The sequence below is a fragment of the Apteryx mantelli genome, chromosome 1 (assembly GCF_036417845.1).
Source record: "Apteryx mantelli isolate bAptMan1 chromosome 1, bAptMan1.hap1, whole genome shotgun sequence".
In the NCBI taxonomy this organism is placed as follows: Eukaryota; Metazoa; Chordata; class Aves; order Apterygiformes; family Apterygidae; genus Apteryx; species Apteryx mantelli.
The window spans coordinates 145,670,094-145,684,972 of NC_089978.1; the positions used below are offsets into that span (position 1 = coordinate 145,670,094).

At 43.5% G+C, this 14,879-nt stretch overlaps 1 protein-coding gene across 12 annotated transcripts in view; it reads right to left on the reverse strand.

The window, feature by feature from the left end:
• PPFIBP1 (PPFIA binding protein 1) overlaps nt 1-14,879 on the reverse strand; it is a 125,182-nt gene that overhangs the window by 89,336 nt on the left and 20,967 nt on the right. For 11 of the 12 annotated variants that reach the window (XM_067305778.1, XM_067305784.1, XM_067305791.1 and 8 more), the window contains exon 2: nt 2,690-2,765. The exons of the other annotated variant lie outside the window; for it this stretch is intronic. The gene's annotated coding sequence lies outside the window, so the exon portion shown is untranslated. The remainder of the gene's footprint in view (nt 1-2,689; nt 2,766-14,879) is intronic. 12 annotated transcript variants of the gene reach the window in all.

Sequence of the window (14,879 nt, forward strand, 5' to 3'; positions counted from 1 at the left end):
GCTCACATATCCAGGCTGAAATTGGAGCAATTCAGTAAGAAATTCCATGTTCATCTATCTTGTTGGGAGAAGCAGACAGTAGCTTGTAATATAGTCCACTCTTTCTGTCAACACTGAGTCAGAAACCAAGATTTCTTGCCATCTTGTTAGAAGAGGCTTTTATTTATTTATTTAATGGTGAAAACAAGTAGCAGCAAGAGAAATCAGTTCCAGCTTTCTGGACAGATTGCTGAGAGAAACAGATCTAAGACAGAATGCCTCCGAATACCAGAAATACATTGGTATTCGGGCTACAGGCATGCAGAGAGCAGGACTGAGCACCAGCTATTACAGTCTGGGCTAGACCCAGACACACACCCCTCCCCAAGAGGGGCAGCACAAGCGACAGGGAAAATAAAACGGACTTAGGTCCCAATAATTTTGCTACCTGGGGAGAGGAAAAAGGGGGAACAGCACCGCCTCTGGAAACTGAAGATGCGGAGGCTTCCAGTGAAGGAGAGACATGTGCATGGTGATGCCAGCCGACTGGCAATCTCCAAACACGCATCGAGCAGAAAGTGGCTGCCAGCCAGCGTCAGACTTCTAAGGATGTTTTTACAGTCATGACTGATTCAAAACCAGCAGGAGGGCCGGGCCAGCTGCAGCGTAATACCAGCAATGCTGATAAGCGGCAGTAAAACTGAAGTAACATGACCAGGATGGGAGACAATAGGTGATAACCACTCCTGGAGCCAGCTGGCCACTGATTAAACACCCAGGAAATAAAAGCTGTTAGCGCTGGAGTTTAGGGTTCCTGACAAACCGGGAGCAACACCCAGATCCTGCGTGAGACCCAAGGCAGCCTGCGAATCCCAGAGAGAGCCACCACACAGTGATTTAGCATGGGAAGGGTCGGAGAACCAAGAACAGGCATTTCAAAGGTTGCGAGGAGGGGGACGGGGGGGGAAAGAAGGGAAATATTTCAAATGGACACCAGCCCTTATGTCCTGCAGTCCTGCACTGCAGCCAGGGATGCAATACAGTACAGAAGAGCAGCAGTGACCAAAGCCAGAAAAGCCCAGAGCCACCGGCAGCTGGACTCGAACAAAAAAAGGAGTAGATGCTTGCGGTGCTCTCCAAAGCTGAACGATTCTCCTAGCAAACTTTTGGGCAGAAGGCGAGCATGTCCTTGGATCACAGGCTGTTAAAACGTTATGAAGAACAGCAGCCACCACTGCTGGTCTCAGCTGGCTCCAAGGGTGGTTAAGAGAAGATCAGGGCAAGCAGGCAACCAGCTAACTATACGCAGCACACAGGTGAGCAGGGACAGGATCCAGTCCATCAGTCACACAGAGCAATGGCACAAAGGCAGCACCGTCCCAGCTGAGTGGGGAGACAGCCTTACGAAGCAGTTATAGCACCAAGATAGCCATCAAGAGAAAGCCAAATACAATGTGGGACAGGAGCTGGCAGATACCACAGGTAGACTTTTAGGGGCCTTGGACAGGACCAGGTGAACAAGGAAATGACCAGGCCTATTATTTAGCCTTATGTAGATGTGCCACAAGAAATAAAGTATGCTTGCTTCTCTGGTTGGATAACACACAACTCAAAGAAAAAACAAGCAAACAAGCATACATGCTTATCTTATCTGTACATGCTTACACCTTATCTGGTGATAAGGCAAGGGAGAGAGGTTCAGAGATGAGAGTATCTGAAGGGCTGTGAGCCAACGGTGAATGTCACAGCAGACTAGTAGACGCTGGTCTTGGAAAGCATTTGTACAAAATATGAAACAAAGCAACAGCATGAGTTAAAAGGGGAGACCTAGCAACCAGCTGGGAAGTCAGCTGTGTTGTCACGGGGGTGAAAATACCAAGGAAGCCCCAGGCACATTCCAGTTGCGGGGCGCATGGCTGACACGCAAACACAGCAACTCAAACTAGCTCCCTAAATAAAGAGCCAGCTGGAATTCAGGAACCTCAAGTCTTTCGCATGATAGATTATACTGTGATATCCAGTTAGCTCTGACATGCACTAGGCTACTTGGATCACATCAGTCTAGACCAAACGCAAATGCAAAAATGAAGTCACCTAAGTGGGCCATTTCCAAGGGCTAACACAACAAATAGTCTATTTTGTCAAATGCTCTTCCGCATAAACTTGCCCCAGTAATCCAAAAGTCCTGGGCAGTTTCTCTGCACATTGCTGTCGAACTGCTGAGTCCAATTCACCGTACATGCACAGTGCGGCTGCATCGTGCAGGCACAGTAGTTCCTGTGGGCTTCATACTGAAGCATTTGCATTGGCTGTTGTGCCCATGCCATGCAACAGAACTGCTCCAAGTGGTCATTTCAGATTATTTCTTGAACAATCAAAATATTTGCTACTATGCCACAGTCCATATGTTAAGTTCGAGCCACTGGCTTTAAAATGTGGAAAGCCTCCCTGAATCTAAATAGTAGTTTGACCAGCATAAGCAATGGCTATTGTTTAAAAGATAGCAAATAAATGGATATTTAGGCAAACAGAAACAGTACAATATTCATCTACAAATCTTCCTGGAAGTTGTAAGCAGCCTAATTTTAACAACTTTGGAAATAAAAGCCTAAAGGAGCTGTTGTGTAAGGTATCAAGCAGAAAGAGAGCAGGTACATAGATATAAAAGACATCAATAGTGAGGAACAATTCAGTGGATTAGATTACTCACCCAGCGGAGCAGACTTAATGCTGATCACCGCCGTCACTCTTGAGCCAGTACCACCAACCCATATAAAGTACTGACACTAAAAAGGGAGAAATAGAGAAGTAATTTAATGAATCACCACAAAGTTAGAGGCGACCTAACAGTGAGATCTTACAAAAGTTGACTATAAAATGACATGGGATAAGGAAGCAAGATGAATGATGTACATAGCAGCATTAACAAAAACTCCAGTGCGAAGAGATTAAAGGATGAGAACCAAAGTATGAATGGGAAATGAGTTTGGTTATTCCTAACAATTCCCAGTAACATCAGCTCTCAGTATTTCTACATTACATGTCTGGCCTGTGCCTGCCCCTCCACCTTCCCAGGTGATCATGAGCATATAACACAAAATGAAGGTGTATAGTGCCTTCCAAAAGCTTCCTTCTCATTCTGGTAACCTCCAAAGATCCCAGACAAGCACCCCACAGAGTTGTAGGCCTAGGGGTCGGAGTGTTAAGTAAAGCCAGTGGAAGTCAGTGCATTGCACAGCGCTGAACAGACCCTACTGCTCTTCATCATCAGGGAGGATGCTCCCCTCTACAGATCATGATCAAAATAAAACCTATCTGGTCCAGCAAGCTTGACCTGTTCTGTGAGAAGGTGTCAGGGAACCTTCGAATTTGAAACGCAAAGCAAAGTTTGGGGAACAAAACTCTTTTCCGATAAAAAACACAAATTCCATACCTAAGCAATTACACGAGCTCCCACTAAGAGAGACATAAGAATCAGTAATTTCAATACAAGTTCTCAGTGAAGTATGGCTGCTAGGATTGAAACAACTTGGAATGCTGCTGAAAAGCTACCGTACTAAGGAATTCTTCTAGTTATGACTCCAGTGTACCCACACCCAGGATACTGTGCTGGGATACTGAGATACTGCATCACAAAAGTGATGCCAACAGCAAGCAAGAAAGAATATTGCCAAATTGACGGAAGTTCAGGACGAGCAAGCGACATGATCAGATTGCAAGAATCACCTTAAAAAAATTAAGGACCAACACAACTAACTAGTTGTCGACTTGGGGCAAAAAAAGACAGACCGCAAATATTCAGCGGGTAGAAACACAATGAAAGTGGAGGGAATTCAGCCCACATAAGCATACCTACAAGACGGGTCCAAAAAAAGATGCAATTTCAAGCCTGGGTACTAAAGCGGTATACTAAAGTCTCAGGCACACAAATGATTAGGTGATCATTGCTTCTCAGAACAGTTTTTTAAACTAGACTGGAAAAAAATCCCAGCAAAAAAAATACATAGAGCACAAAGGACAGGGGCATATGAGTCTGTGCAAGCAGACTCCTTCACAAGACTGGGGCTTCAGGCTATTGCAACAGAATAATTATGTACTGAGCCCTGCGCCACACAGGAAAAAAACATCTGTCAGATGGAAAAGAGACAAAATCTGGTAGGCGAGAGGGGAAAGAAAAAAATAAAAGTATTTGAGGCTTCTATAAAGGGTACTGCAGAATGTCATGTATAAAACCAGGGGAAAAAATGTTACTTAGCAGTGTTATTTTAAGTGTGCTTAAAGTACTACCAAGGGCTCAAATGGAAAACCTATAATTAGATGGAGTTTCTCCTCTTCATCCCAAACACTAAACTCCAGCTGAGGCACACAAGGCTCACAAACTAGTCAGATCTTTGGGATTCCCACTGCCTGGGCTGGGAGGAGCTGGAGGCAGCAGTCGTCAGGCAGAGAGGAAGGAGATGGGCAGTGCAGCAGTGGCGGTATTTCGATGCTGCACCCCACTGCGTGCCCGCTGGCACAGCTGGCCTGCTGCTCTGGACGCCAGCTGCAGAGGCAGACTGGTCCCAATTTCTTTGTCATCTTCTCCACCACAGAAAGGATCTCCAGCACAGGAAAGTCCCAGCAACTTTTCAGAAGGAAGCTCTGTCCTGGTTCTGCCAAGTCTATCTCCCTTTATTAGCTCTATCTTTAAAGAAGGTGAAGTTAAACTCCCTGAGAGTGCAGGACTGATTGATTTGTCCTTCCCACAGGGGAGTGCACGCAGCATTCGTTTACAGGCACCATCAGCTACTCCTGAGTTTCTTTACCATGACTATTTGGGTAAATCAAAGATGTTCTTTGTTACTGTGGTTTGACAGAGTTTTAGTCATTTCCTCTTCAGCAGACTCAGAGTTACACATCCAAAGCCCACACCTCTAGCAAACAGTACGGTCACTCACTACTTAATGAAAAAGGGAAAAAATGCATGCATTTCTCAAAAGTGAACTAAGTGAAATAACTAAAAGTGAACTAACTTTATATACTATGCTGTGAGCTGTTCCCAGAAGATTCAAGGCGGCACTTCACACAGTTTGTTTCAAAGGCTGCTAGGGGAATCGCCCACATAATCTTTTTCTTCCTTCCTCAAACTCAATTTAATTTTTACTAATGAGCCTGCCTAGAAATCTCAGGCTCCCTCTAACCCTACAGCTAAGGAAACCTCTCTTACTCCCCCTCTACTTTTGCAAGACTGTTTTCAAAAGTAAGCGTCAAACTCAGCGCTTTGAATGCTCTCCCTACAGGGCTGGCTGTGATGTTCACCTCTGCATTTTCCCTGACTGAACAGGGCACAAGACGCAGCGACCCAGGGGGTTTTACCTTCCCACTTGCATTACAGTCTCAGGAAGGCTGACAGACTCCCAAGCAAGTCTGGAGCTCAGGGACCCTGGATGAAGACCGGGACTTGCTGGACTTCTGGAAAAGGGTGGAGTTTTTCTGGGTTAGCTGGAAGGCTAAATTATTATCCAAGAAGGGCAACCAAGGGAAGAGCTGCTCTTGCATCACGTGCAACAAGCACGCCATCCCTGCACGAAACGCCAATCAGAGGGCACGCAGGTGAACATCGAGGCAACAGGAGATCTCTAACCTTAATCATAAGCGCAAAGCTCTCCACAGATGCCGAATTCAATGCAAGTTCAGTTTCAGTATCAAAAAACAACCTCCCAGAAAACCACACTCATAACCGAAAGCCAATTTTTAGGACTGATCACTTAAGAAATGCAGGACTATGCAAGACAGCAAGATAAAAGTTAAATGAGTTTTTGCTTTCCTGCAAAGAAGAATGCAAAATATAGTTGTGCTGGAGGAACCCTCTCAATATACCCAGGAAGAAACAGTACTGCAAGGCAAACAAAATTAAAGAGCAAACAGAAGAGAGGTGCAAGACATGAAGTCTTCTGTCCCTTCCAGATGTAATCTCTTAACCAGGAAGAAAACCCAAGCCCTAATTCTGCAATCTTATATGTCTTAGCTCAGCAATAATACTTTACCTTGCCAATCAAAAGCTCTACACAACAGCCACTCATTTCTTTTTCAAATTAAGGAAGCACAATTGCATACAATTACACACTGTATGAATTTAAAAGGGACACAATCCCATGCCTCAAGATCTGAAAGATTCACATGTTGACTGTATTTAGGGCTGCAGCTTAACAGTAAAGCAGCAGCTCTATCTCTTTTCTTTGTACCTGCTAAAACCTTTGTTTCAGAAACATTTTTGGAAGAATGCAAATGAGTGCTGCAACGAAATAATGTGGCTTATGTCTGTTCTTTACTAGATAAAGATCAGCTTTGCCTAATCATTTCTGGTCAAGAAAAGGTCTGAGTTACAAGATGTGAAAGACTTCCCCTCCCTTCTACTAAAAACATCTATATAACATGGGACTCAAATAGTCACAGCACAATTCAAATTACTCCTCCTTCCCACACACTTGCTTGATGTCTGCATGTCTGCGTTTAAATTAAAAAGCTACAATGATATTCTTCCTACATTTTTTGAAGAAAACAGGGCGGTACATTCCACAGGCAATGAAACTCCCCAAAAACCTTGTATTTCAGCATCTCCCACTGCCACCACACAGCCCAAAGCACTTCACGAGCTCAGGATCCTACACACAGAGCAGGAAAGTGGCTGATTTAACTGCAAGGGCCAATTCTGCTCAAGATTACAAGACCGTGTATTTGCTGGTCACTTGGGTGACTCACACCTCGAGGATGCAGCCAGGCTGATGCCCTGGGTAGGTTATCCAGCCACTTCAGCACCCAGAACTTGCATAAAAACAAGGACATCACCAGAGCAGACGTGGCTGTTTAGGATGGGATCAATCAGACAGCAAAGCTGGGCAGGTTAGCTCGGCCTGTGGCAGGGGACAGCATAAAATGAGGTGGCCAAAGTTTTGCCAAACAGCATTTGCAAAAATAATCCGAAACATTCAGACAAGCTATGCTGCCAGCTGTGCTACGGGAGCGTACAATGGATGGCAAATTGTATTAATAGTTTGAAGTCAGCAGAGTTGCTTCTTCAGGAGACATCGGACAAGAGGCACCACCTCCCAGCTCCAAGCAGCCACGTGCACCTCCCAAACTCTGCTCCTTCCAGAGCTTGCTTGCAAAAGTTTCTGCTTTCTCAAAGCAATGGCATCATTTGGAGCTCTCCTGAAAGGCAGCTCTTTCTGCAGCTTGCTTGCCAGGAGAAGAGGTTGATGCCTGCGAACTTTCATCTGTTTTAATAAACAGTCTTTCCTTTCCACTTGTGTCTTTTGCTTTACATAAAAGAATGAATCAATAGCTTGCTGCACTTGATTCAAAATTTATGAAGGCAAATTAATAATATATACATTTATAAGGAAGTTGCCAATCCAAGCTGATTGCATCCAGTTATCTTGCCTCAGAAAGGTGGGAGTGGAATTTAAAGCCAAGCAGCAAAGCATTGAAGAAACAGTAGTTCAAATGTTTTGGGGACCTAAAGATTTTCCATGGAAAGGGTTTTTGATGCATGCCTATTTGTACACTAACAGTACAACTTTTTGTAAAAGGCCATTAGGCAAAGGCTGGTTTGAGACTGAATTGAAGTTACCAGGGTTATAGCTTGAATTTCACCACATCCATACGTATCACCTATCCACACCAACTATCACCCATAAACACCCAACCTCTTTCACATGGAAACCATCCTGTCCTGGCATACAACTTTTCAGCTGCTGCAGACCATGTAAAGGATCTCATATTGCCAATGAAACAGCCTAATCATATTTAAACAAACATGTAGAATGTATGTTTTAGCCCTTATCTTTATTTTTTGTTTCTAGAGTATTGCATATCTTTTGCCACACAGAAAAACCTCACAGCATCCACATTATCAAACCAATATGGTCTGGGATATTACTGCACTCACAGGTGAAACCCAGAACAGCACTTGTCCATTCTGCAAGCACTATCCTTGACTGCCATCAAAAAAATAAAAATAAAAAATAAAATAAAAAATAAATATATCAAATTTTTGGGTCTCAGCACTCACAGAAACACAGAATGAAAACTAAAGACACCTGAACAAAACTAACCACATGACTGACCCCAGCAACCCAAACGGCGGGTATTGCATACAGCAACAACTTCTACCACAAAAGGGTAAGTTTGAACAACACACAAACATGTGTCACCGAATCAGCATGCTTGCAGTGGAGCATACAGAATAACATAGCCAATTGCCACAGCAAACAAACATTTTCCAGTAGCATATTAAGAATTATTTATTATTCTTCTCTGACTCGGAAGATTATACCAGACAGATCATTTAATAAAGTACTTTGTAAAAACAGTAGCAAGGATGAAATTACAACTGCAGAAGGTTTAAATAAAATCTTTCAAATCGCTAGCTGATCAGAGCTTAAGTGAAACAAGACATGATCTGTGCAAGGAAAAATTTTAAGACTATGACTAATTTTATATTAATCACTGACTGAGCCACTCTTGGAATTGGAGATTGTGTTATTTCTTTCAGCTAACTCATTGTTTTAATTCTACAAACCAAAGTTTGTAGATGCAGTTTATCTCCTGTAAAAATATGTGAGTCAACTGATGGAAGATGTAGAAATAACTGGAAGACATGGAAGATTATTTTATGAAGTTAATTAAAGCTCTCATGCCCGCAGTCCCTCTGTGCTGTCTAAGTAGCGTGGCAAGAAGTCCGTGCAAACAGATATGAGAGAATTCATCCCTTCCGTATGCAGAAAGACGTTCTCCACTAACGCAAAGAAGATACCAAAAAATACGGTTTTGTCAGTATTCTGCCTCTTTTCTGCTTCTTCATGTCTGCTGACAGGAAGGTGATTAAATCCGTTGATCTTGTTAATCACGAGGCAGGTGAGGGCATGCAGAGCAAATGGCGATCTTCAGAAGTCATTTCTGTCCTTGCGGAAACACCAGCAACCTGTTGGGATCTCAGGCAGCCCTGGTACTGGAAGCCAAGAGGTAACAGGAGTTTTCTTAGAGAAGATTGCTTTTTTAGGGTCAGATGATTGCAATGGGACACATCGCTGCGACCACTAAACTAACAGGAAGAGATTATCAAAGTCTTTTCTCTCTCTCTCACAGGCATCAGTTTGAGCTTATTCCTCTATGCGTGCTAAAGAGCCAAGAAAGCCTCCACATGTCACTCTGTTGAAGGTTTACAGGATTGCTTAAATCGTGGTATACTCTATCAAATGGCAAAAGGCCCTGCTGTATTAGTGTTACCATCTTCTTATTTTGACTGTTCTTGCCAATGGCTTCTGTCTTCCCGCTCAATACTAGAAATATACACAAAATATTCCTGAATAAAAAGAGATTGGGTTTTTGCATAAGGTTTGCCATAACACTTTCCAGGATGACTGTCCTTCAATTATCCTAAACTGTTATGGGTATCCTTCACTTTCAAGTCTGGCCACAGCAATACTTTGCCATTTCTAGAAGGAACACAACTCGTTCCAACAACACTAACTTACAAAACCTGTTGATGAGGCACATGCACCCAAACTCTGTGTTTCCAGAGTTGAAAAGTGAGGTGAAATCTCCGCTATACAAACACCAAAAACTAAAAGCACTTATCAGGAAAAAGAACAAAACACATAATTTTTTTTGTTATTAAGAAGAGGTAGCCAAAGGATTTGAGGAAAAAACCCTGGAAATTAAGATCAGCATAACCAGATGCTTTCCCAGCTTCACAAATAAAAGCTTTATATATTTATTTTGATATTTCTCCATACACTCAGTTGTTTCAGCCCTTTTAAGCTTGTTACATGCTAATATACATGCACAATAGGATTCAGATGTTATGTTTTCATATGTGCTGCAAATAATCCCGAAAATACCATTTCTACTAATCGCATTGTTCCGCACAGTTTTAAAGCACATGATTACACACTAAACACCTCACCACATGTTTTTGGCCTGGATTCTAAAGGAAATTAAGCTTATACGGTAGTGTTGTTTGTCAGTCCTCACCCTATCAAATTTTTGATTCACTAGTCAATTTTGACCACATTTGGCAGAAAGGAAAGAGATCTGAATAGGTGATACACTCTTACATCTTTGGGAGAAATTAGTGTCTAGATAGAAGACAGACATCCAACTTAGCCTCCCAAGAAGTTAAAAATTTGCAGCAAGAACTCAGCAACTCCTGGCTTCGTTTGGAAACCCAGCAGAGGTCGGGCGGGGGGTCTCCAGTCCAGGCAAGTTAGAAACATTGGAGAGAAACAATGGATCAAGTTACAAGGGAGGGAAGAGAAATGAGAGACATGTCATGAGGGGCAGGAGGGATAGCAAGAACGACAAGGTCCAAAGAGAAGGATTTCGGGTGACGGCAGTACAAAAGGCCACACGCCTCAAGTCCTCAAGAACTAGGTTCCTCAACTCTGCCACTTGAGGAACAGCTGGTGGCAGCTGTCTGTCATCTGTCATCTCCATACCTAGAAGCAAGAGGATGTCCCTTTCCTCTCCTGCAATTTTTTTGTCCGAGAAGCTCAAAGTATCATAACCCAGTGATCAGAGCCCTGGACAGCTATGGGGAACAGAAATGTACTACCAAATTATCCTGATTTCAGAACAAGGGGAAGGCTGAGGGCCAGAAACAGATGAGGACTACGCCGAGAGGTGCCGAGCAGCCGGGAGAGGCGAGGGGAGCACCTTGCAGAGCCGAGGTGGACGCCCGTCCCCGGCCAGGGCAGCACCAACCCTGGGCGTTTCCCACACCCACCCAGGGCAAACCAGGCTGGCCCCGCTGCCTCTCTGCGCTTGGCCACTAAGGCGTAGACAGCAGGAGGGTTATTTGCACTCGTTCTCAGAAACAAATGTTTCCGCACCACGAAAGCAGAATGCAAATGCCTCCACCCACTCCCCCCCCCCAAACCTTTTTGGTCTGGTTTGATTTCATTCAAGAAACTTCTTCATAACCAACTTCTTACAGCATTTTATTTAAGCAGCAAGGAAGGACGCTGCCACCACCTACTTTCGCAGACAATTGCAGTGCTTTATCCTTGGAGAAAAAACTTCATTAGCTTTCAGTCTCTTTACCTCTAATGAGGCCAGTGTCTTGCAACAACAGAACAACAGTTTTGCTCTCAGGGAAAACACTAAGGAAGCAGTGTCTGTACCAACTGGCAGGGGGGAGCTGCACCATTTAATTTTCATGTCTGGAGGAAACGTTGCCTATGATTAGATCACAAAGAATACGAATACTTTCAGGAGCAGATTTTCAAATCCCATAGTAGCAAAATCAAGAAACAGCACACATTTTCAACAGGCAGAAAAGATGAAGGCAGAGCAAAAGACTTGGGGGACAAGCAATGAGATACAAAACCTTTTTTCCCCTCTAGGCCATCACTTTAAGTTCAGCACAATTACATGGCAATTTAAAAAGTTACTAGCACTGGGTACCCGCAACCGACTCCATGGCCTTAACATGCAAACCATGTTTGTGGTTGCAGCCCCCTTGTCTGTGGGCATTTCACCCAGCACGCACACAGAAACCCTGCGTGACTACAGCTGGCAGCTCGGTGGGGAAATGGGCCAAATGGGCACAAAAGCCCAAACAGCTCGACCACTACAGCAACACCCCAGGTCAAGAGTAACACACGTCCTTATGACAGCACAGTGAAGACACTGTGCCTGTCAGCAGCACCGTATCCATCCCGTGATTAGACCGTCTTTCTCCAGCGGTGACGGTCTGGCTCCTTTCATAATTAGCAGGACACTGGCATCCAAAGGCCAGGGCTCTGCGCCAAGCACTGCAGCATGTAAGCAGAAAGACTGCCAGGTTTTTGGAATAAAGCTATGAAACCAGCAAGTGGGAACAAGGCAGAGCTTAAGCAGAAAAGTAAAGGTACTTAAATACAATGGGCCCCAGTACAAGAAGTGCAATGAACCACCACCGATGAATGCATTGTAGCTGAGCTTGAAATGGAGCGGGTTGAGTAATCTGACCCCAGAAAGCAGCGTGTGCCTCTGTGAGCTTTCAACTAAACTTGGTCCACTTAATTCTCCCACTTTACCTACCCTGTTTTCACACCAATGGAAGTATAAGCAGCCCTAACCAAGATAGCAGCCAGTCAGAAGCTTGTTTAGTACAACAACATATACATCATATTTAGTGTGGGAGGGGTGTTTGGCTTTTTTTTTTTTTTAATTAAAGGAAAAAAAAATCAAAAACTTTACTTAGAATCCAAAATGAAAGTTTGACGTGAAAGAATCACTTACAAGATGCTAGGGTCAAACAAGTTCAGCATTAAGTACGTGTTGCATTGCATCTTCATTTAGAAATCACCTTAATAACCACCCTTCCCATTGGGGACAGTTAATATTAGAAGCCACATATATCCTACACAAGGATGTCTTTACTGAACATCCTACATAAGGATGTTCCTAGAATCCAGTAATTTAAGAAAATGGACTTTCAATTCATGTATAAAATTCTGGTCATACCAAAAAACTTCAATGTCACTTGATAGTTTTCCACCATTTAAACTGGGGATTGTATTGGAAAGGACCATTTTCAGGATGGTATGCTGATCGGCTCTTGCACAGAAGGAGAGGTAGCAGAGCACAGGGAGTCCCCATCCCCTGTGCAGAGCAGCTGCTGCTAACTCTAATCCTTTCACTCAAAAACTGCAGAGTCCATTTCCTCGAGTTGTACCTAAGAATATGCATCACTCCTACAGAGCAGGCAGTGGAAGCAGTGGAGATGGGAGAAGCAGACAGGATTATCTCAGAGAAAGTAATCATATCCCTCACCTTCTACAGTCCAACCACCTCTATTACAGCACAGAGCAATTCATTTTGGCAGAACACTCTCCACAGACAACAAGAGATTGCTTCAATGATAGTGCCAGTCCTTACTTTTTGAGGTACAGAAGGACTTGCAGGCGAGAGCGTGTTTCTACCTCAGTTCCCTTCATCCTACAAATTTGTGAAAAAGAAGAAAAACAAAACAAAATAGTCCCTCCCACGTCAGATAATAAAAATATAGCCACTGCTTTAACTGCAGGGCAAAATTTCACTTGCCAAAACATTGGTTTTAATCGGGTACAGTATAAAGGAAGATATAAGAATACACAAATTGTTCTGAATTTGTAGCCCAGTACCTTCCAGTGGCTACCTTAAGTGCTTTTGTGATCATCATAAACAGTCAGTTGTTAAGATCTTCATTAGCAACAGGGACACAGCCTCAGAAAGAGGTGAAGGCCATTTTACTTTGATTCCACCCAAAAAACCTTCAGCTACTGAGCTCCAACACAATTTTGTCTCATTTCTTCCTTGTTTACTACATTGTGCACAGTAAACAGAGTTAACAAGTCCATCACTGAAACATCAGCATCCTGGGGGCCTGGCACAGGGAAAACATTTTACTGTAACAGCCATCAGTACGAGAAAATCGCCTCATTGCAAAGCCCAGGAGAAGACAAGCAATAGTTTTGCTTTTGTGTAACTAGTCCAGATAACCCCTTATGTATAGCACATCCTTAACCCCAGTTAGGATGAGCCTTAGCAGATGTCAAACTTGCAGAACACTGGTTTTAAAAGAGGAAGCAAGTCGAGATGAGCACCAGACAGGACACCACAAAGGCAATGAGAGTTATCTGGATGAACCAAATGAGCATGAGATTTGAAGTACCAAGAAGGGGCACCAGACAGACCAGGAAGAGTTCACATGAGTTGAGTGTGCAGCGCTGAACAGCGTGCCACGCTGAAAAGCCAGCTAGTTGTTTGCAGCAGAGAAACACGTCTCAAGCACATAGCTGCGAACATGCAAGACCACATCCTTTCTCCATCCAGGATTTTTTTTCCCCTTCTTTACACAAGCAGGGAACCTGCAGGCAGAGAGCTCACCTGCTGTAAGATGAAATTAGTTAGGTAAAATTTACCACAGATCCTACCAGGCTCATTAAACCACAGTAATTCTCACACACACAACAGCAATGCAGCTTGCCAAAATGCATTTCCCCTTCCTGCCTGCATCACCGATTCTTACTCATTGGGACATTTATTATAGTCTTTATATAGATTTCCTTTATTTAGTCTAATTTGCCAAAAAGTAATCACTCTCCTCTTCCCCTGGTAATACAAATGAGACAAAGTTGTAAGAAGTTATTTCATTTGCAGTTTATTCCATGGTTATACTTTCCAACAGTTTCTTTTAGATGTTAAGAAGCCAGATATGTTGGGTCATTACAAAAGAACGTCTCATAAATACACAGTATTTTAAGAAGTTTTGTGTGGAAAAGATGAGTAGTTTAGGAAGCTTTAAATCCCTGAATTGACTTGGCATTTCTTGCCAGAAGAACCCATAAACTTCATCAAAACTTGAAAAGTACCGATGAATCCAGCTCTCCACTCAGAGCAGGGTATATTGAGTTCAACTGACACTCAGAAGTAGTCACGTCTGCGCGAAACGAGCACAAGGAAGGACAGCGTGACACTCCTACAGACCTACACCATGTGCAGGAGAACAGCTATGCCAAGCTCTGTCTCCTCCAGTTCGGTCCATCTCGGGAGTCACAGCAATAGTCTCTGGTAATTACCCTGCAGTGGGGTTGGCAAACCGCAGACCTCTGGCTTCAGGGTCAGGGCTCTGCTGCCAATTCATTCAGGGGGTCTGAGCACATCTCTTTACCGCATTGTTTCAAATTTCCCTCAGTGAAGGCAAGAAACAACAGCCTAACCCCACAACCATTTCTCTGTACTAAGAATGCAGTCCTGTGTGTACAACACAAGCTTTATCACTCTTCAAAGGCCAATTTCACCACAGCTTCTGCAATTTGTTAATGAACATGTATGTGGATCTTTCTCACTCTGGATACTGAGATCACCACCACGGAGACAGTCACTATCAT